This window comes from Capsicum annuum, chromosome 9 (assembly GCF_002878395.1).
Source record: "Capsicum annuum cultivar UCD-10X-F1 chromosome 9, UCD10Xv1.1, whole genome shotgun sequence".
NCBI classification, from domain to species: domain Eukaryota; kingdom Viridiplantae; phylum Streptophyta; class Magnoliopsida; order Solanales; family Solanaceae; genus Capsicum; species Capsicum annuum.
In genome coordinates, this window is record NC_061119.1 from 53,619,795 (window position 1) to 53,645,234 (window position 25,440).

Consider the following 25,440-nt stretch of genomic DNA (forward strand, 5'->3'; position numbering starts at 1 on the left):
TCAAAGTAGTTTACACATCTCTTTAAAAAAAAAATTATTATGAGTTTGTTTTATCAAATTATTTTTATTAATTATATTTTTAAAATATATAAATTTGAATATATGTACTTTATATAGTCATTTAATTATATAAATAGTATTAAAATAATATAATAAAATTTTCTTAATTTTATAAATTAGATAATTAAATTAAAATAAATATTTTTTAAAAGGGGTATCAACTTTGCGGTATGCTTGCCAATATACACGTCTTAATATCAGTGCAAGTATAATTATTTTTTCTATTTTAATTTATGTAGGTAGTTTGTTTAAGAAATAATTGATCAGTTTTAAAATTTCTAACCAATTTAACTTAACCATTTCACTTTACTATTCTTAATGATGAGAAGGTTTTATACTTCCGCTGATATTAAGACGTGTATATTGGTAAGCATACCGCAAGTTGAACCAAAAATTACACTTTTTTCCATCTATCATTTTTTTTACCAAGAAATGTATTAGTGTACTTAGTATTAATATTATTTAAAATAATTTATTTACTTTTATGAGAATTGTGGATTTTCAAAGATTCCTGTCTAGATAGAAAGCAAAAGTAAATCACGCCATCACACTTTCATCTTCTTTCGCTTTCTTTGCTTTTTCTTCTTTTAATTTTTCTGTCTTTTTTTTTAGAAAAAATCTAAAAAGAATAAAAAAACTCAACTATTTTTTCATCTCTTTTTTGATTAAGGGCTTTTCTTTTTGTTTTTGGGGAGCTTTCTTTTTCAGTGTGTTTTTTGTATTTGAGTCCCATCACTGTGGGGGTTTTCTCTTTTGTTTTTCCCATTTCAATTGTGGTTGTTATGTTTCACTTGCCACTAGCACAATGCTATGTAACAAAGTACAGTTACTCTCTACTCAGGAGCGGACCTACATTATTTTTTGGGTGCCTCCGGCATCTAGTAATAGATATAATTACATAGAAAGTATACAAAAATAGGTAGAAAACATATAAAAGCACCCATCAAAACAAAAAGTTAGTTGGGTGCATTGACATTTAGATTAATCCAGGGATGCCTTGGGTTCAAACCTTGCTGAGACAATTTTTTTACTTTTTTCAGCTTTTAAATTTTTTAAACAGCCACAATCCTTAAATTCTGGGTCCGTCACTGTCTCTACTTATAGTTAGGTTATAAACTAGAGAAATAGTAGGAACGAAGGATACCGGCCAAGCTTTTTTAGTAGGTAAGGTGACTTTCGAGTGTTGGGTTCATAGTAAATGAGAGGTGTGAATGGAAAATGGAGAAAATCAAGTCGAAGAGAAAAATTGAGATCACACCAATATGGAAAGTGTACTCAAAAATAGAAAAGCTTACTAAATTCTCCCACATTGGTGGGAGAAAGAAGCTTTAAAGTGTTTATATTGTGAAACACACTCCCAATGAATAAGTGAGGCAAGGAATAAGAGATGCCTCGAGTCGTCGTCGTCGTTGCTCTCTCGGCTTCGGCTTCGGAGTTGGATCGATCGATGAGATCTATCTTTTTGGACAAATTTCTCAATTTATGCATGCAGCAGCAGATGCAATGTTTCAGAAATTTCGAACTGATGCTTCTGTAATTTCGAACAGAACTAATGCTTTAAAATAGCTGTACTGTTTTGAACTGATGTGTTGTTTCAGAAGGATGCAATCCTTCAGCAAAAGGACACACTAATTCATAGAGAGAGATGACTGTTCAGGAAAAGATGCAATCTTTGGATGAACAAATATGAATTTACAGAACATGTGTAACCTTTGACATGAACCATTGCCTCTTTTCAGAAGAGGCATGTTATGGCTATAAAAACCTGCTTTCTTTCACAGGTTTTGATACGAAGTTTCAGAATAAAAAATACTCTTCTTCTCTTCAAAAATTCTGTGTGATCATTCAAACTATTGAGTGCATTCGACGAGTCCAAATATTTGAGGTACCGCTATATTTGGATTAAAGGTCATTTTATCCTGGGAGAAAAAAATTCCATAACCTCGGGTACAGTGAGGGAAATTATTTTCTTAAGGAAACTCCATGAATTCGGACGACTTGGCCTTATTCATTTCTATTTCATCTATTTTTTGAAAAAATAAAATACACTTCTTGAAAAGGTCATTTTGATCTTGTGTTGATGGTACTTGATATACTTCATTGTGTTCTTGTTTATACTTGAACTCTAGTTGAAGTTGTTTTTCTGCATAGACAGATTCTGCGTACCCGTAGAAGGAAATTAACAATCTTAAGGAAACAACTTTCAGAATCTATATAGCTTATTTTTGGAGATTAAAGTTTTAACTTTCTACTCCGCCTGAACTTAACTAGTGATTTGAAGTCATAAAAACTTCATCACAAGTTAAAGATCATTCGGTTGACAATTGAAAGTCATAAAAACTTCATTATCATCTAGAAACAAGAAGAAAAGTTTAAAGTTGTTTAACTTTATAACTAGTATTTTGAAAATACTAAGTATTTTTTGTCTTGTGGTGGCAGGAAAAATAAGAAGCGATAGTCAAATGCAAGATGCAGCAACGTCTGTGGGGGAAACTACTATTGCCACATCAAGTCGCACAAATGCTCCGCCTAAAATGGCACCGGCGGAGAAGCCTGAAAAATTTACGGGCATTGACTTTAAACGATGGCAGCAAAAGATGTTCTTTTACCTCACCACTTTGTGTCTGCAACGGTTCACTAGCGAAGACGCTCCTGAGGTGCCCGAGGGAACCTTAGACAAAGAGCGTTTCGTAATTGTAAAAGCTTGGAAACATTCAGACTTCTTTTGCAGGAATTATATTCTGAGTGATCTTCAAGACGACCTCTATAATGTCTACAGTGGAACTAATACATCGAAGGAATTGTGGGGGGCACTTAAATGAAAATATAAAATAGAGGGTACGGGAATTAAGAAATTCCTTGTTGCACGATTCCTGGACTTTAAAATGATAGATAGCAAATTGGTTGTCTCTCAAGTCTAGGAGTTACAAGTCATCATACATGATCTCCTAGCAGAAGGTATATCTTTGAAAAATACGTTAGTTGAACAAATTAAAAAAGTTCTTAATACTCACATAAACTGTTTTGTAGGTTTGATTGTGAATGATGCATTTCAAGTAGCAGCGATAGTTAAGAAGCTACCACCTTTGTGGAAAAACTTCAAAAACTACTTGAAGTATAAATGGAAAAAGATGACTGTCGAAGATCTTATTGTCTGATTGCGTATTAAAGAGGAAAATAAAGCTGCCGAGAGAAGGTCAAAAGGGAATTCTACAATTAATGGAGCACATATTGTAGAAGATGACCAAAATAATTCTAAGAAAAAAAAGAAAGCTGAACAAGGAAGCAATCAACCCAAGAAGAAATTCAAGGAAAAATGCTTCAACTGTGGCAAGATTAGACACAAGTTCACGGATTGTCGTGCCCTAAAGAAAGGAAAGAAAAAAGATTAAGAAAATATGATTGAATCCAACAAAGAATGCGATGATTTGTGTGCTATGTTCTCAGAATGCAACTTGGTGAGGAATCCGTGTGAATGATGGATGGATTCTGATGTCACCCGCCATGTATGTGCCAACAAAGAGTTGTTTTCATTATTTATTCCGGCTCAAGTAGAAGAAATGATCTACATGGCTAACTCCGCTACTGCTAAGGTGGAAGAAACAGGGAAAGTGTGCTTGAAAATGACTTCGGGCAAGGTCTTGATACTTAGCAATGTCTTGTATGTTCCAGAATTATGTAGGAACTTAATTTCTATTTCACTTCTAGATAAGAACGGATTCAAATGTGTAACCGTTTCTGGAAAAATTATAATTAGCAAAGGAGAAATATATGTAGGAAAAGGCTATCTCACCGAGGGCCTTTATAAGATGAATATAATGACTGTTGAAATAAATAAAAGTTCAAATTCTTCTTATTTGCTTGAGTCTTATGATTTATGGAATGAATGTTTAGGCCATGTTAATTATAAAACGTTACGAAAACTGATTAACTTAGAAGTTTTGCTAAACTTTGAGTGCAATAAATCAAAGTGTGAAATGTGTGTAGAATTAAAGTATGCAAAGCATCCTCATAAGTCCGTTGAAAGGAATTCCAATCCTTTAGACTTAGTACACACTGATATTTGTGATATGAAGTCAACACCATCACGTGGTGGGAAAAAGTATTTCATAACTTTTAGTGACGATTGCACTAGATATTTTTATGTTTATTTGCTAAATAGTAAGGATGAAACAATAGATGTGTATAGGTAATATAAAACTGAAGTTGAAAATCAGTTAGATAAAAAGATAAAAATGATAAGACGTGATATGGGCGGAGAATATGAATCTCCCTTCACTGAAATATATGTAGAGAATGGAATCGTCCATCCAACTACGGCCCCGTATTCACCTCAATCTAACGGAATTGCGGAAAGAAAAAATCGAACATTGAAGGAAATGATGAATGCGTTGCTTATAAGTTTCGGTTTACCACAAAACTTATGGGGGAAGTATATCCTTACAGCCAATCGTACACTCAACAGAGTTTCCCATAGTAAGACACAATCAATTCCTTATGAAAAATGAAAAGGAAGAAAACCCAACTTGAAATATTTCAAAGTGTGAGGGTGTCTAGCAAAGGTCCAAATTCCTATGCCTAAAAGGGTTAAGATGGGACCTAAGATGGTGGACTGTGTGTTCATAGGATATGCTAAAAATAGTAAAGCATGTCAATTTTTGGTTTATAAATTCAAACATCCGAATATTAATGAAAATACGATAATTGAATCAGACAATGCTGAATTCTTTGAAAATATTTATCCGTATAAAATTAGACATGAACAGTCTAGTGGAGGATCTAAATGACCTCGAGATGAACCAAGTGAGAATGTACATAATGAAGAAAATCCAAGACGTAGTATATGTCAAAGAACGTCTACTTCGTTTGGATCGAATTTTGTAACATTTCTCTTAGAAAATGAGCCTCAAACGTTTAAAGAAGCGATGTCGTCGTCAGACTCATCCTTTTAGAAAGAGGCAGTCAATAGTGAGATTGATTCAATCTTAAGCAACCATACATGTAAATTGGTTGATCTTCCTCCCAAAAATAAACCTTTAGGTTCTAAATGAATTTTCAAAAGGAAGATGAAAACGGATGGCACTATTGACAAATACAAGGCAAGACTTGTAGTAAAGGGCTTCAAACAAAAAGAACGCCTTGATTACTTTGATACATACTCGCCAGTAACAAGGATAACATCGATTCGAATGTTAATTTCCTTAGCGGTGGTATAAGATCTTCAAATCCATCAAATGGATGTAAAAACCACTTTTCTAAATAGAGAATTGGAGGAAGAAATATATATGGAACAACCTGAGAGTTTGGTGGTTTCAGGAAAGGAAAACAAGATGTGTAAACTTATCAAGTCATTATATGGACTAAAGCAAGCACCAAAACAATGGCATGCGAAATTTGACCAAACCATGTTGGCAAACGGATTCAAAATAAATGAATGTGATAAATGTGTTTATATTAAAGACACTTCAAATCACCAAGTCATTGTAACTTTATATATTGATGATATGTTGATCATCAGTAGAGACATTTCTGACATAAATGCAACAAAATGAATGCTCAAGAGCAAGTTTGATATGAAAGACTTTGGAGTTACAGATGTAATCTTAGGTATAGAAATCCATCGAACTCCACAAGGGTTAGCATTGTCACAGTCTCATTATATTGAAAAGGTACTTGAAAAGTTCAAGTATATGAAATTCGGTATTGCCAAGACTCCATTGGATGCGAGATTTGTACTTCGAAAGAATGAAGGTGAAAGTAACTCACAATTGGAGTACGCAAGAGTATTGGGATGTTTAATGTATACAATGAACTGTACACGACCAGACATAGCATGCGCTATCAGTGAATTGAGTTGTTACACGAGTAATCCTAACAAAACTCACTGGATGGCAATGAAAAGAGTTTTAGGGTATCTTAAATATACTAAACATTATACTTTGCATTACAATAAATATCCTGCAGTACTTGAAGGATATATTGATGCAAATTAGATCACCGGATCGAACGAAGTAAAATTCACAAGTGGATATGTATTTACTATCGGTGGAGGAGCAATCTCTTGGAAATTATCCAAACAGACTTGTATTGCTCGCTCTACAATAGAATCTGAATTTATCGTATTGGATAAAGCTGGTGAAGAAGTAGAATTGCTTCGGGATTTCTTAGAAGATATTCCTTATTGGCCCAAGCCAGTGACACTAGTATGTATACACTGTGATGGCCAAGCAGCAATAGGTAGGGCAGGGAGCATGATGTACAGTGGTAAATCTCATCACATACGACGGAGACATAATACCGTTAGGGAACTTCTCTCTAGTGGAATTATCACTATTGACTATGTAAAGTCAAATGATAATGTGTCGGATCTACTTACAAAAGGCCTATCTAGATAAAGAGTGGAAATGACATCCAAGGGAATGGGTTTAAGGCCTAGGACAAGTCAGCATGATGGTAACTCTACCTAGTAGACTGGAGATCCTAAGAGCTAGGTTCAAGGAGATCAAATAAAGTTGTGTCTGACAGGTTCAGTTAATTACCCAACCCATTCTCATGATGTAAATAATGTATAGAAATCAAGGATAAGACTTAAAGTGAAAAGTCTTTTAATGATTATCTAAATTTGGAAGATTTGACCAAATAGTTTAATCTATAGGATTAAACGTTTAGAAATCACCTATATAAGGCCGAAGTGGAAGTCGCTTCAAGGAGAATGTTAATAAAGACTTATTCTCTAAGCTCTCACGAAATCGGGATGTGTTCATGGCTGAAAAGAATAAAACCGTGAGAACCATAAACAGTAAAAGGCTAGTTGTGTGACATGTGTTATCTAGGTGTACATTAAAGCTCGACGGTTCAAAGATATCAAATCTACCAATTGACCAAGTGCATCCGATACATGTTCACTACAAAAAGTTCAAAGGGAAACCCACTTATTTAGATGCAATCAGTCTTTGCTTGATGATCACATATTTGTCCGTAAAACTTTTATAAAAAAATAGCTATTCCCCATTCATGTGGGGGATTTTTGAATTCATAGTAAATGAGAGGTGTGAATGAAAAATCGAGAAAACAAAGTGGAAGAGAAAAATTGAGATCACACCACTATGAAAAGTGTACTCAAAAATAGGAAAGCTTACTAAATTCTCCCGCATTGGTGGGAGAAAGAAGCTTTAAAGTGTTTATATTATGAAACACACTCCCACATGGATAAGTGAGACAAGGAATAAGAGATACCTCGCGCCGTCGTCGTCGCTCGCTCGCTCGCTCGGCTCGGCTTCGGCTTTGGATTTTTCAATCGATGAGATCTATCTTTTTGAAAAAAATTTAATTGATGATCTGAATCTACCAAAATGCAGCAGTATTCTCCATTTATGCATGCATGCAGTAACAGATGAATGCTATAGAAATTTTGAACTAATGTTTCTATAATTCCGAATAGAACTAATGCTTCAAAATAGCTGCACTGTTTCGAACTGATGTGTTGTTTTAGAAGGATGCAATCCTTCAGTAAAAGGACACACTGATTCATGGAGAGAGATGACTGTTCAGGAAAAGATGCAATCTTTGGATGAACAGACATGAATTTATAGAACATGTGTAACCTTTGACATGAACCATTGCCTCTTTTCAGAAGAGGCATGTTATGGCTATAAAAACCTGCTTTCTTCCACAGGTTTTGATATGAAATTTCAGAATAAAAAATACCCTTCTTCTCTTCAAAAATTCTGTGTGATCACTCAAATGTTGAGTGCGTTCGACGAGTTCAAATATTTGAGGCACCGCTATATTTGTATTGAAGATCATTTTATCCTAGGAGGAAAAATTCCATAACCTCGGGTACAGTGAGGGGAATTGTTTCCTTAAGGAAACTCTGTGAATTCGGACGACTTGGCCTTATTCATTTCTGTTTCATCTATTTTCTGAAAAAATAAAATACACTTCTTGGAAAGGTCATTTTGATCTTGTGTTGAGGGTATTTGATATACTTCATTGTGTTCTTGTTTATATTTGAACTCTAGTTGAAGTTGTTGTTCTGCATATACAGATTCAGCGTACCCGTAGAAGGAAATTAACATCGAGTTCTTTATCTTTAATATGAGCCGTTTCGACACGAATTCAAATTTAATCAGACTTCGATTTGTGTACTGAACACCGAGAGGGAAACCAAAGAAAAACTATTTGAGACCTAAGAATGAAGAACATTTTGATCGATAAGAAGCATTTTATCAAATCGGGCGAAATTATGAAAATAAACAGTTTGAAGACGAGAATTTTTATTAACTTTAATTAATTTACTCGCATAGTATGTATGAATATCTTATGCTTAAAGCAAAAGAAGAAAAATAGTAATGAACTCTGGTAACAGATAATGTCGAAGCATGATCCATGGTGAAATATACGCACTTCTCAATTGATCCATGGTGAAATATACGCACTTCTCTATTGGTGCAATCCACGTAAATTGTCATGGAAGGTTATGTCTTTGTACAATTTAGGTCATGGTCTGACTCTCGTTTTAAAAATTAGTTCATAAGGGGAGAATTATCCAAATCCATATAAGGAGATGAAGTACCCATCCTACTCTTAACAGTCTTTCATTCACGTCATATTTCAACAGTCTTTCATTCACGTCATATCTTAGTATTTGTTTATTTGCGCTAATCTCGACCAGTTGCAATAAAATTCTAACGACACTTTGATAAGATGCTACTAACTCCCATCCAACGTTGGCTACATTTTTTATTACATTACCTCTTTTCCAGTAGTTGATGTTCATACTTTAACCTCATGATTCTACTCGTCACTTACATATTCAACAAGTAGGAATTCAATAAGGATTGAAAGCAAGCTTAATTCAAGCTCAAAAGCACGATATAGATTTCGAAAGAATGGGAAACTTTCTAAAATGTTCATAGTATCTTAGATATACATACATGTGATCGGTAGCACATGCCATGAATTTTGTAATCCATAAATCATGAGAGACATTTAATTAACATGGGATGTCGTACAAATGATACATACGTCTTGCAAAAATCCTAAAACTATTGAATTTTGTTTAAATTAAATTAATAATTATAGTTGTTTTTTCTAATGAAGTGTCTTTTAATGATGAGGTGTCTTTTAAGTGGAAGGTTGTTTCCTTTCATTGTTTAGTTTCCACATATTTTATTTAAATTCAATTTCCTCTTATTTTTTACGTAGCTTTTACAGTGAAACTGTGTTTACAACTTTCTCCAAAGAATTCTTTTTCTTCTTCAAAAAATTCAAGTTTTGTAGTTTTTGCTTTTTAAAAAAATTTCTTCACTATTTGTTTAGTAAAAAAATTCATGCGCTTGTCATATTCACTAAACTATTTGTATATAATCATCCATAGTAATATTGGAGAGAAGATGGAGCAAATATTATTTTTAAGAAAACACTTCGCACATGTTTCAAGCCTCAACTCCTGTATTTGTTGTTCAAATTAGCGAACCTTCATCTTTATGTTTTGCTTCATGTATTTTGGGTTCATGAAATATATTTTCTCAACAAAAACTTTAGCACGGTCTAAGATTTAGGCAATTTGAAAATTTTAACCTATAAAGCAAATCATGCAATTTTGTTCATATGCATGCATGCATGCATAGAATCTCATTTGGTATATATAGTAGTTCTAAACCATGAAATATTATGAAAGTTTACAAATTAAAATATTTAAAGCTCAATATATTTCTTTAATAATCATACTTAATTATCTCCACATGCTAAGTTTGATATCCAAACGTCTTCAGCTAATCAAACTACATCCTTGGTATATATTCATCCATAACGACCCAAAATAGCATTAATAAATTCAATGAAGTGTTTTATATTTTAGGGTTAATTTTAAGAATTTCATAAATATCTATTTTGATGAAATTTTAGTTAGCTGGCTTCAATCTATATCAAGAGAGCTCCTTCTCGTCGCAAACAACTATAACAATAATTTCAGTTCCATCGTTCGCTTGTATATTTCCTTTTTCATTTAATTCTTTTTTCCTCCAACAATCCAAGATATCTCAATTTGAGAGAACTCTTAGTTGTTCACCTTTAATTTAGCTAACAATTGATTCATACACTCATTATGGTAATTATATTAGGGCTTTTGAATAAATCTTTCAGTCATAATTTCTCAATAGAAATGATTTTGAAGCATCAGAAATTTCATTTTTTGATGTTTTTCCTCACAAATTTTAAGTTTTGAGATTTCTGGTGTTTTTGGACACTTGGTAGATTTCTAAGAACTCTAAAGATTGAATGATGTTAGTAACACTGTTCAGGAGTAATAACTAACTCAAAGTACTTTAAAACTTGCCTTGATTAGCAGACAAAATCTCACTTAATTATTATCTAATTTTTACTCCAAGCCCCAATTACTCACACAATCAAAATATACCTTTGTTATCCTACAACCAGTGGCGGAGCTAGGATTTTCATTGAGGGGTTCAAAAGTAAACATATGGACTAGTCGAAGGGGGTTCAATATCTACTATATATACATAAAAATATTTTTGACCGTGTAAAAATAGTATCATTTTTCGTCGAAGAGGTTCGGATGAACCCCTGATTACAAGGTGGATCTGCCACTGCCTACAACTTGGGTTTAAGGAGGGTGGAGTGTATGCACAACCTTATCGCTATGTCACTCCTACCTTGTGAGGTAGATAGGTTGTTTTCTTGTGACAGAACCTCGTCATGAGAAAATAATTTCAAACCCCAACTCAAAATTTTCATAAAAATGATGTTGGCCGGAACTGCATTTATACAGGTCAAGTGCTCCAGTAATTTGTACCTAACTTGCATTTCGCGTGTTGAGCCTTGCTGCACATCTTTTAGTAAAATAGTTGTATCTTTCCATGTTGGAATGTCGAACACAGATGATTTACATCATTACAAACTAGACTCAAAAAACTTTAAATTTGATATATCGCTCAGAGCCTAATTCATTAGTTATATATTGAAAGTATTGATCATTTGAAGTTAGTCCTAGGGCTTCTTAGATATCCTAAATCACTTTCAATATACTTTGTATAGTTATTCTTAGTATGTCTAAGTGATTTGTACAAAAGCCGAAACACATCACCACACTCCTAAATTAAACTTGAAACTAACTTTCACTTTGATGCCTAAAGCAGATGTTGTTCACTTTAAACACCTAAACTAGTGTTACATTGTGTCATTTTGACACTTTTTACACAATTAGCAAAAATATATAATGTGTGTGTTACACTGGTTTGATGACATATAAAGCAACGAATGAAATGAGGACATTCGTCACTCCTCTCCAAAATAAAGTTCAAATATTTAATTTGAGTGAAAAAAATTTGCCACTAAATCGATGGTATTTGGAAACCCCTCCCCCCCCTCCCCCCCCTCAAGTCGTCTTCTCCAACACCCTCACTCCTAATCATCTTCTCCAACACCCTATAGCCCCAAAATCGTTTGTTGCGCCCCTCCCCCTCCCCCCAAATCTTCTCCAACACACCTCCACCCTTAAATTCGTCTTCTACAACACCCACCCACCCTCCTTTCCTTTCAGTTGTAAAATGGATTTATGATTTTCTTATTTAAATTTAAAATGGAAAGAGGAAGGATTGAAACACTTTTTTTAAGCTTGAAACTTTTTTTTTATACGAGATAAAATACGAAACAAAACGAAACACAAGTATGGAAATCAAACGCTAATAAAGGAAAGATGATACACAAGACGATAAAGAGAGGATAACCCAAAGATATATTAAATTTGAGGACTTCCATTTCGATTACCAAAGATACCTATCTCCTACGAAGCCCGAAGAGGAATTGAACCCCTTCACAACCAATGTTTATAGACAATCAACAAAGCTTCCAACAAGCTCGATGAACATTCTCAAGTATAAGCTCATCAAAAATTATCTATCCTAAGAAAAGTAGAAACCCATCTAATATAATCATGGGCTATTTATTACAAAATGGTTCAAAAGTGACCCTAAATGCCAAGTGGGTCCAAAAATGACCCTAAATGCTAAATTGCTCCATGTTGGCATATATGCTCTTTGTTTTCTTCATTGGACCTCGTACACTCCATGTTATCTTTCAAACACGATGTTGTTCAATACTTTTTTGGATGATATCATCAGATATAGCTCCTCCTACGCTCTAAGCTATCATCCATACATGATATTATTCTAGTGGGAGCTCTAAAGGGGTACTCTAAACACATCTTAGCATTCTTGAGGTAGTCATGGCTTGGACTCCCTTGTGTTGACCTTGAGGCATAGATCTTAGGAGGTTGACACCGATTTGACTTGTATCATCCTTCCTTTCTTGAAAAAGTTTTGATGTCATGACTCGAGCCAGGGCCTGAGCGTAATGGGTATATCAAGTCCTACGTGGACCGGATATCACTCCTGCACCTAACTAAATCAAACATAATATCCCCCAATGTCGAATGAATTCTGAATATATAACAAAATAGCACGCAATAAGCTTAGAGAAAATCAAAACATGTCTATACCCGACGATCGATAACCGGCCAAACAATCAACCAACATCACCTAATATCCATAGTAATCCAAACAAAGCTTTCTACACAAAGACCCAAAACCAGACTTGGTCGGGACATGTTCCTGACTTTGATAGATGACAACGAGAATAAAAATGATAATGTAAGTAACTATCAACTCAAATCTAAGAATAAAAGTGGGTGAAATACCCAAGCCTTTCGAGAAATGGAAGCTCACCACTTCACCACAACACAACGAACCAATAGAGCGAGCCGACCGACCTAACTCTGTGCAGAAAAAGTAGAAGAAACTCTAGTGCCTGCATCGCATAGGGATACAGCGTCCGGAGATGGTTAGTAGGGTGAACACTGGCATGTATCTCAGGGATAAGGACAACATAATGCCATGGTCAACAGTTCAAAATCATTCAAGACCAACACGCACATAATCAAATGCATATACATATAGATATATCACATGCTAGGATAGGGAACAAGGCATATCAAGCGCTTTAAAACTTTAGCCTGGATTTTATAGCTCAATCGTCATAAAATACAAAGGCACCATAGGCTATATGGGCCCAGACTCCCCCAACTGGTAGGGCCCTAGCGCATGTGGTCGCACGAACCAGAGAGTGTACATATGCACTATAAGGGACTCGAACCTCCCTGCATATCAAGGTGACACAAGCACAAAATCATGTAATAAGATGTGGAGGAAACTGTCACGACCCAAAAATGAAAGTCATGATAGCACTTGTCGCAGTGTACCTTGACAAGTAAACCTATCACCCAAACCGATATGAAAAGAGAAAAAGACAGAAATATCCCAAGGTAAGGCTTCTAGAATCAAACCGAACCAAAATAGTAATCATAACAATGCGAAAAGAACTTATCCAAAATACCAATCATGCCCAAAACCAGGTGTCAATAGTGTAAGAACTACTAATACAATTGGAGAGTCAAATATATCAGAAAAATAACCACAAAGGAATAATAACTGTCTCCAAATACTAATAAAGACATAACTACTATAGAAAGATAGAGGTGAGCTTCGAACGCATGAATGTACAACCGCTACCTTAGAAGCTCCAACAATCGCCTGAGTCAATCAAGCTGAGGAGCACCCGAGCTAAGACCTGCACCGAAAGGGTGCAGTAGGCATGAGTACGGTCCACTTATACTCAGTACATATCATAGGCTGACCAAGCAAAGTAGTAAATAAAACATACAAAATACACACTAAGGGCACGTCACCTGCAATTAGAAAATATCCCACAACGGTAGCCCACGTCGCTTGCACTAACAGTTCTAATATATCTCACATATATTGCAATATCACACCAAGATAGAACAAAAGTACGTATTATATCACATCTAAAAAGAACAAGGGGAACATATATATACAAGATCATCAAATACAAGTAGAAGAAGATACGATAAATACATAGATGACAAGTCAATATGTCAATACAAATAACTTAACACAATAAATTAAGTGCAATGTATATGATGATGATGATGATGATGATGCACGAGGTCGTCGCACAACCTCCGGGATCATCGCACAATACCTTTATACACTTACGGAGGAAAGAATCCCAACGCAGGACCCATGGGAGATTCGTCAACCCGTATACAATCCACATATCTCATATCTCCTTTCTGGCACATCCCTTGAAAAGTGTTTTATAAGGTATTACAATATTTTTTAAAAAAGTGTTTCCAGTGTTTCTCAGATGTTGCCATGATGGTACCAATGTTTCATGAATAAGTATGATATGAAGATGTAATGCTCACAACCAATCACAATGAGTATTTACACAGCCAACCACGTGATATATTTCCACAACCAACCACAATGATACATTTTCACAACCACATGAGCCAATATTCACTCATTATTTTCGTTTCATCCATGAATTTCCACATGTCTCATATGTCAATAAGGTATGAATATAATCACAATACATCAATGATACTAAATTAAGCATTTTAACAACACAATATAATTATTCACATGTATTTAAGGCTATTAATATCATATAGGACCCCACGCGATCACACATATCATATAATAACTCAATTTGGATAATTACATCACATATCCCCCACACGGGCATAACACATAAATAGCCATTTTTCATGATTAGTTTTCACCCTTAACATGCATTTTGTATCATCATTTACTACCCAACCCAGTCTAAAAGAGTTAAGTTATAACCTACCTCAAAAGCCAAAACCAGTCCTCTACACTTAAACCCGCGACCTTACTTTTCATGAATAATCCTGAACTTCACTAAAAATATCAAATATGAAATCTACGTGTCAAGACAAAATCAATGGCACCCATATTGACTACTTTTAATTCGGGGTCAAAACGGACCCCCAAAATGAGTTTTTGAAAAAAAGGACAAAATCAAAACTTTATTTCTAAAACATGTTTCCCATATTTGTAGGAACCTACAGCTGAAAACCTAAGTTAAAATCGAGTAAAAAATGGGGTTCAAATTGAAGAAAAAATAATTTTTGAGCTTTACCGGGTAAAATCTTGGAAATCTGAGTTAAAATCAAGAATCGGAGTTGTTTTGAAGGTTAAATTGATGAAAAATTAGTAATTATAAGATAAAAATATTATTCAAGTGAAAGGAGTGAAATTTGGACTTAAAATTATGCCCTAAGATTTTTGGAGTTTTGAGAAATTTATCAAGAAATTACTAAGAAAAGAGGTGAATTCTTACCTTAAATCCGTAATAAAACCAAGAAATAGATGTTAATCTAGTTTTTCAAGCTCTCACAAACTTTACTTTTAACTCCCATACTATTTTAGGATTTAACTCTCAAAAGACAAGATGAAAAATGAGCAAAATGGATAAAAAATAGGGTGAAATCTGCTATATATAGCAGAAAATCTGCAATGGTAACAGTGTTTTTTCCAAGTTCAAACGGACTTCGACGGGATGTTCGGGATTCATTCGGAGTTCGATATATGCAAACGAACTATGCAACCATACTAAATTCGACGTTCCGGATGCGTTGGCAATATCAGATTTTCAAAAAAATATCGTTTCCATAAAGTTGACCCCCGAAATTCAAAATTATAATTTTCCAAACCTAACATCGAAATGAGATTAAAAGCCGTAAAATTATACCAAATATGCTAACACCCTAAATTTGATATTTTGGAGCTGCTGGTGAAGTCGGATTTTCTATCCGAGGTCGTTTCGATCAAATGTGAGTCCCACACCCATATTTTCAATTTTTCAACTTTCCGACCAATAGGTCAAAATGAGTTCGGGTGTACTGAGACCCGAACCACAGGCCTACCTAGCCTAAAATCGATATTCTGAAGCTGGTGGCATAGTCCGTTAGGCCATCCATCATATGGATCAAAAGATATCCACATAAGTCCAAAATAAGGCTCTCGAAGCCATCAAAAACCACAATATTGTATAAATGATACCAAAATACATCAAAAATCATATCAATCACTCCCACACCCCAAAAATATCATAATGCAACTATGGAGAGTGGTAAAATAGTCAAATCACATAAAATCATAAATTTTACATATTTCATTAAATTTTTAGGTCATTATAGACTCGAACCTCCCAATCAAATAATATTAATAAGCGAGATTCGAACCACCCGGTCATATAGACCCTTGCATCGGCAACCATGGTTTCCAGTATGGGTTCATCGGGATCACCACTTTCACGACTCAGCTACACAACTCTCGTTAAAGCCCAATTAAAATAATTACCACACATTTCTATTTATTGAACCACATTACACATTAAGACATACATTGTTGGTATCGTCATACCAACTACATTTGCAAGGTAATATCAACATGCCAAAATAATTATCATTACCTAGGGAAATTCACAACCCCCTTGGTTCAATTTTATAAATTTTGACATTTCTCATGATTAAAAAGCAATTTCACAATATGAGGTTTGGGTCTTAACCCCTTAACAAGTCACAAGTTTGGAGAAAATCACAATTTCCTAGTTCATTCACCATACCCATGCACCCATAGGTTCAAAACTACATTTTAAAGCATGAATAATCATATGTGTATCATGGAAAAATATTGTTCAACAACAAGCATTCAAAACCCTCAACCCTTGTTTCAAAACCAACATCAATATCTCATGAACAATACTTTAAAACATATGCTTTTAAAAAATTAACAATGAGGAAAGAGTAACATACCAGTTATAACAAGTTTTACGAAAGTAATTCAACCTTTAAGCCCTTGGATAACCTACTTCTTGGAAACCCTAAGTATGGCTGCTTGAGAGAATTTAAAAGAGCTTTCGAAAGTGTTTTAGTGAGTTAACAATGCTAATGGGGTCCCCAATAAGGTTTTAGGTCGTGGGTTACAATTGGGGTAGAGGGGACATGTCCAAAGTTTCCTTAATGAAAAGACTAAAATTATCGCAAGTGACTACGGGTCACTATACGACTCGTATAGACACATTACGACTCATAACAAGGAGTCGTAGTCAAGACAGAACCACCAAGACCCCATACTGGCCTGACTATAATTCATACCACTAACTCTTAATGAAACACCTTGATTTCTGGACCTTAGAAAATTTTCTGGAATTCTGGTCTCTGGACCCAATACGACTCGAGGGTACGAGCCGTATATTGGGGTACAGATGATATGGTCCAGTCGTATGCTGACCAGTGTTGGTTGGTGGGATGTATTTTGATTGTTGGAATGGATATGACTTAGGGGTACGAGTCGTAACTACTACACAATGCACTTATAGCTACAAAATCTAAATTATGAATTTAAAAATCGTAGCTATTACCAAGTAATAGCCACAGAAATTTAAATTCTGTAGCTATTTATATATTCGTACAAATTCTTATCCACGAAAATTAAATTGATAAAGCTAATTTCTCATTTTTGCTACAATTACTAACAATCGTGACAATTGTTACCTAAATAGCTACAACTTTGTTACCACAATAAAATTTTGTAGCTGGTTATAAGTTTTTGTGACACAAAAAAGTTATTGTAGCAACAGTAACTTTTTAGCCAAAGTAAACTATTTGAAACAAAATATTGTAGCTAAATAAAATATTTTGCTTCAAGATATAAAAAATTGTAGCAATAGTTAAATGATATAGTCATGTCTTTTTTTCCTATGATAAAATTTAGTAGCTAACTATTATTTTTTGCTACGAATTGAAATTTACTATAGTAATTAATAACTTCTTATCCACAAATATAATTTAAAATAAAATATTATAGCTAATAAATCTTTTTTTTTGAAGTTATAAAAGAAACTATTGCAATAGCTAAATGATATAGGCATAGACTTTTTGATATGATAAAGTTTCATGGCTAAAATTATTAACTTTTATCATGTGTTGGAACTTGTTATAGCAACAATGACATTTTAATCATGAAAATATTATTTAAAATAAAAAATAGCCGTGCAATAAATATTTATGTTTTGAATATTAAGAAATTGTGGCAATAATTGTCTTAATATAATTGATAACCTTTTAGCCACAAAATATTTGAAGTAAAATATTATAGATAAATAAATCTTTTTGCTTCAAGTTGTAAAAGAAATTGTTACAATTACTAAGGGTATATTTGAAAAGTTACCTGATAATTGAAATTGTTGTAATTACCAGCCTAGTAATTATGCCGACATATTTCTTCAGCACAGTGTCATTACAAGTGTACTATTAGATTGCCCAAGTCAATCATATGTTTATATTAAATTTTTGAAATAAAGTTAATCGTTGAAAGTTAAAAATCACAAATATTTACAAATAAGTGAAATTTTAAAGGATATTAACTTAGGTTTTTATATTATATATTGTCTTTTGAAAATATATTAATTAACAAATACATGTTCTTAACTAATATTATAGAAAAAAATTAATATATTTTTCTATATTTTAATAGATTAATCATAAAGTTTAAAAGTACATATTTTCTTAAGAACATCATGAAATTCATGTTTTTCAAAAAGATTAATATTATAAATATAATATAATAAATTATTAGACATCTGACGAAAAAATAATCTATAAATTTTAATTACTAAAACAATGTGAAATATCAAATCAATAATACTAAGCAAATAAATTGGAATAAAAAATATAACTTAAGTTCAACTTTCAAGACGAAAAAAAAATTAACATAAAATTCTTACATAAAATTTCAAAATAATTTACATAAATATAATTTTAAAAGAAATAGTAAGTGTATAACCTTATTCGACAACGAATTCTAGTTTAATATAAAAATTAGAATAATTAACACAATTATACTAAATGAAACTAATAAATAAAAATAAATAACATAAAAATAAATAAATAATACGAACAATTGCATAAAATCACAAGAAGTAAATATTGAAAAATAGGAAAGAAGGAAATGAAATATAAGTACTATAGATTAAAACATATATTTTTTAAAAAATATTATAATAATAAAAATAAAAAAATTAAATAATATAAATAGCGAGTAAATCAAAATAAAAATAAAAATAAAAGGATAAAACTATAAATTAAATCAAAATCAAAATAAATAAAAATAAAAAGATAAAATTAAGAAATACCCTTGAAATTACACCATGTAATCATCTGCGATTCACAACTTCTTCGTGAGAATTTAGAGAGTGTAATTATCTTTTGTCAATTACACCCAATTCCTTGCTAATCAAGTAATTACCTGGTCAACTGTGTGATTATCTTTTGTCAGACTGTGTGATTACACTCAACTACACCAAATTCAATTTTCAAGGTGACTTTCTAAACATGTCTTAAACGATAAGGTCATATATTTTTTGATACGATGAAGTTTGTGAGTAAAATTATGCACTTTTGTCATGTGTTAGAACTTATTGTAGCAATAATGACCTTTTGAACATGAAAAATAGTTATTTAAAATAAAAAATTACGAAGAAATAAATATTTTTTGTTTGGATATTAAAAAAGATTATGGCAATAATTGAATTAATAACAACTATACAGTAATATATAGTAATAAGTTTCATGAAAAGTAATTTAGAATTATTATTGTAGTAAATTTGATAGCTAGTAATTATTTTTTAACCCCAGCTGAAATTTATTGCAACAATGCTAATCTAGTGTATTTAGAGGTATTGATCGTTTGATACGATTCAATTTTAAATGACTACTTATTGATTTCAAATGTAATTTAAATAATAGGTGATCGTATCTAATTTATGTTAATTAATTAATCATATCAAACTTAAGTATAACTTCACTAAGTCTCACAGAAGTTTCATCTTGATCAAGAGCTTAAAAAAATGTTAGTTTGACTCAAACTAAACATGTTCCATCAGAATAATATATTTGTTAATCTAATGTATTAAATGGTACAACTTGAAAGTCTTAAATACAACTTAAATACATACTTGATCATTTAAAAATTTACGAAAACTTTCAATTATTCTCATTCATATGTTATCCTGCCTAGGTATTTTCAAAATTGTTATTTCACTTGGACATGATTTATTGAGACAATATTTTAGAAAATTCACTGTAATTAAAGATTTTATTATTCGACTTGATTTAATTTTATGGAACACTACTTGCAAGTTTCAAATTAGCATGTGCCCAATATTGTTTAATAAATTTATTTATTTTGGGTAGTGTTGGTTAAATATTTTAAATTTTTATTTAAAGTAAATTATATATATATTTTCGAGGTAGTAAATTACTTGTTATTAAGTGTCCAATTAAGTGTCAAACAAATACTTGATACTGATGTTGATTAAGTAATTTTTATTTTTATATTTAAAATAAGTTATTTAAATATTCATAATTGAAATTTTTTGTTTCATCAACTGCCAACTTTATCAGGGGATGAGTTTAAAACTTAAGTCTATAGTTTACGTGGGTTTCACAATCTCCGAAAAACTATACACATCCTTTTTTTTACTCCATCTGTCTCAAGTTATGTGACACCTTTTGGATTGGATTTAATTTTTTTCATACATCTTGGAAACAAAAATAGTAATTCAAATTCATATTCTTATTTAAAATCAAATCGAAAACATCAAATGTAGTGGAAGTATGACTCCACCATAATAGAGCACTTTAATACGAATTTGAATTCAGGTTATTAATATAAGAAAAATGGAATTGATACTTTTTATATGAAATTCTATCTTAAAATAATTTTCAAACTTGAATTTTATAGTAACTAACAATCACAATATTATTTTTCTTCTCCGATTCTGTATAGATGGATTTTCTTATATTGATAATTTTATTTTATTTTATAGTTTTCTATTTTAAACTTACGTTTTGTTTCATACAAATCATTCTAAATTCATATACAACAACATACCTAGTGCGGTCTAAGAAGAATAGAGACTTTATTCCTAGTTTAGAAATTGAGAAAATCATTTAAGTTTTTCAAATAATTATTTTTTTAATTACTATGTTTTAGTGTGTTTTGCAAGTATAAAATTAAATTAAGAATAATCATAAAATTAAGATCACGCTATAAGTTAAAAACTTGTTAAAATAGGAGAAAAGATAACAAAATTAATGATATAAAAAAGGACCAAAAAAGTTGAAAAGAAATATATTTTGGAATAATATTTATTTCAAATAGAATAGTTAACTTTTTTCATTAAATTAAAGTAAAGTATATATTTATTATTATTTCATTAGAGAAAGTTTATTAGATATGAATAATATAATTTATAAAAAGAAAGAAAAAATCATATATATAGTGGAACTATAAGTAAGGAAATGTGAGTTAGAAAAAAAGGTAAAGGAAGTGAAAATGGCCAAACAAAAAAAATCTAAAACTCTACCAAATCAAATAAATTTTTTTAAAAATATCAAACCTAAATCTCTCTCCAACTGTGGTCTTCTTTTCCATTTTAGAACCAAACCCTAAATTTTTTTTCCCAAAAAAATCAAAAATTAAAAAGCCCAAAATTTCTCTCTAAAATTTCAAACCTAATAAAATAATCTACTCTTCCTACCACTTTAAACACCTAGATCCCTTTCTCCTCTTTCCACTTCTTATTTTCCTTTGCCTCCTCTCATTCTTTTCACTCTTACTCCTTCTTATCTTAGTTTATGGTTCTATTTGAATTTTTATGTGTAATGTTTTGCTTATCAACTTTTGATTTTTCCAGGTTCTTACAACATGGAATTCTTCAAGTAGATGAGATAAATTTTTATAGTATAAGTATTGCATTGAATTTAATATATTTTTGTTAATGTAAAGGTAACTTTTTTTATATAAATGTGTTCTGAACGTTGATATTGAAATTTAATATTCTTTATTCGTGAGATTATACATTTGAGATCTACATCTTCATATTCTAAGTTGCTTTGCAATTTTTCTTATTTTTATTTGTTAAAACTTAAGTAAAAGAATTATATAACACATATATATTTTCTCCTTGAAATTCTATGTATACACACATTTACATATATATTTAGTTGATTTGGATTTTCTTGGCCCTAATATATTTTATCATTATTGATAGGCATATTAATGAAAAATGATGAGGTAAATGACAAATTAGGACGAATGTTGATCAAGTTAAGGTGCACTTGAAGACCTTGAATGGAGAGATAGAAGAAAACTATGCTGCTCTGAGCTCAAACAAGATTATATCTGAAAAGAATTGTATATTGTGACTATTCTTAAAATTATAAAACATAATTATATGTAACTTGAAAATCGTATTGGAATCTCAAAATGAATTCATAACTACTTTATGTAACTTCTATGACGAACAAAGCTAGTGAAAATTCTTTAATTTATAATATGTAATTTTTAATTTCTTTAGTCATATTAAGAAATTCTTTGATTAATAATGTTTATGGTTGAATTCTCCAATTTATATCAATAAATATTGTAGTTTAGCCACAACTTATATACTATAAAAAAAAATGGCTATGCATTTTCACTTTTAATACAAAAAAATTAGCAACAATTTTTGTATTTCATAGGAAAAAGAATAAACTTTTAGGCATGTATAAAAATATTTGTGGCAAATATTTTAGTTTATATCTATAGATTTTCTAATTCATAAATAAATACAAATATTGTTATCAGGAAATTAAAATGTAAGGTAGCCACAATTTTTAATTTTCATAACAAACAAATCAAGTCTTTTGCCACAATAGAACAAAGTGTGGCTATATATAAGAATTTCTATAGATTTTATCTATTGTGGCAACAAGGTAAAACTTTTTGCTACAAGTATATAATCCGTAACAAGAACATTTTATCATCGCAGCTACAACATAATTTCTTTTGTAACTGTAAGTATTACTCCTTAGCAACCGACCATGTAACCTCTGTTGCTAACTTTTAGTTACGCCGCTTCTTGCTACGGAAGAAAAAATTATGGCAAAAGTGTTTAGCCATAAAATTTTTTATATTTAGCTATAATGTATTCTGTAGCCAGACATGTCTTATTTTGTAGTGTGTATTGGTGGGTACGGAGAGTTTGGTTTCTTAAATTAATCTTAGACTTGGTTACTTAGGTTGGATCTGAGTATGAGTGGCTTATCATGAGCATTAATCTAGAGTACGAGTCATACCCAGGACTCGTATGGTGGACAATGTCTAAATCTTTCTTGGGTTTAAATCTGTCAGGGGTACGGATGAAGAGCACAGATCATATGTTTTGGATTCGACTTAGTTGGATGAGTCATATGCTTGACAGTGTTGGATCCAAAGGTATAGACTAGGATACGAGTATAAGTACCACTCGTATTGGAGGGTACGACTCGTGAGGGTCAGTCGTACCCCGGGATAGGATTTTTGTGCAACTTAAGCGGTGATATTCTGGACATTTTTCCACTTATTCTAATAAGTTCCCATGACTTCTAACCTACTTGGGAGGTTATTTATCCTATTATTTCATTCATTAACACATAGAAACTCTTATAAAATACTTTATAATTCTCTCAAAAGTTTTGGGCAAGGAAAGCTAGGGTTTCAACTAGAGAATTGAATTGGGGCTTGTCTTGGTGATTTCTTTCCATCATTATCTTGGTTTAAGGCATGCTCTCTTCCCTCATTGTTAATTCTATCTAAAAGCATGGTTTTTATGAATATTTTCGTGACTTCATGGATGTATGATTTTGATTTTCAAATATGAATTGGGGGTTTTGATATTAAATGGTTTTATGGTTTTCTATGATTTTAATTAAGCTTTATGTGCATTAATGGTAATTTTGGATAATTAGACTGCATGAGAATGGTTTAATGGTAATTTAAATTGGTTTTGGTTATATTATGCCCCAATGTGTTTGACAAAATGCCTATAATAATGTTTTCATTGCATTAGGTACTTTTAATGGAACTCTTGCTTGTTTTAAAACTTGGTAAAGGAATTATGCATGGTTTAAATAACTTGAAAAGGTAAATGGCTAAATGTTTATACTTGTAGGGTACATGGAATCAACCAATTGGTTTAATATGGTAAATGGAAGGGCACTTGGAAGTCCTCTTAAACCTACATATGGTTGACTATGGATAGTACTTGCAAGTATGGTCAATATGACGATAAAACCACTAAATGGCCTTGGTTAATAAATAGTAAATGGATTGGTTGATTGCATGGTAATGATTTTAATTGGGCAATAATGGTGGGATGTGTAGCAAAGTCATGGAAGGTAGAGGCCCGGGGGGGGGGGGCAAAATTGGAAACACATATTTACCGATGTCAGGTTGGTCTTGGTGACCGTTTGCATGATGTCACACTATAATTTAGGGGATGTACTAGTCATCCCAGATTTTCCTCCCTAGTCGTGCGGCTTCACGCTATGGGGCCCTTTCAGTAGGGGGAGCTGAACATATAGCCCGTGGGTGGTTCAGGACAGCAAAGCTACATAGCCCAGGGAAAGATTTTAATGGCATGGTAAACTCGATCCCCTTTCCTGGCATGGTTATATATATATATGTGTGTGTGTGTGTTTGTGTGCATATGGATGGTTTTACTTGGTTTTATAAATGATATTATTTTATTCTTATCTTGAGATCATGCTAGCGTTCACCCACTAACCCATCTACTAGCATTTGTATACCTACGCTATGCAGGAACCGACCGTTCTACTTCTCTTACATAGTGATTGACTCAAGTATCAATATTTGGACTGAAGTGACGAGCTTCCATCCTTTTGGAAGGATCCATTTCATGTTATAGGTATTTCTAGACACTTTGTTTTTATTTTGGATATTAGTTTTGGCCATAGTTGGAAGCATGTCCCAACCTGATTTTATTACTCTTTTGGTTGGAGGCTTTATGGTACTGCTATGGGTTGGAATGGGCGAAATCGGTATTGGTGTCAGCCTTGGCATTAGAATAAGCTAGAGGGCTAACATTATTAGACGATATTGTTGGTTGTTCCACCATATTTTATTTGGGATTAATTATACTATGTATTAGAACATCTTTAGTTATGGCATGGTTTATGGCCTTTGGATATGGTTTGGTACGGTTGGGTGGTTAGTGTGGTATGTTTGGACTCGATTGGGTCGGTCACGATTGTGATCCTATCTAGAGTCTTTATGTGAGCTGTTACATTATCTTGTAATATGATCGAACTTCAGCCAACTCAGGGTAGGTGGCTGGAGTTTAAGTTGGGTAACGGGGGTGGTCTCCGATCCTGGTCGGACTTAAGACGCCCATTACAACAAGGTCCCCGGTTGGGTTGCTTCAAGTTGGTATAAGAGCCTAGGTTTATGGTCATTTAGGAGTCCACAAAGCCATGTCAAGTAGAGTCTCTTTTAAGGGTGTATGGCATGCCACACTCATAAGAGAAAAACTACAAGGCATTTAGGAATGTATCACTTTCTTGGTATTTTATTCTCTAGCTTG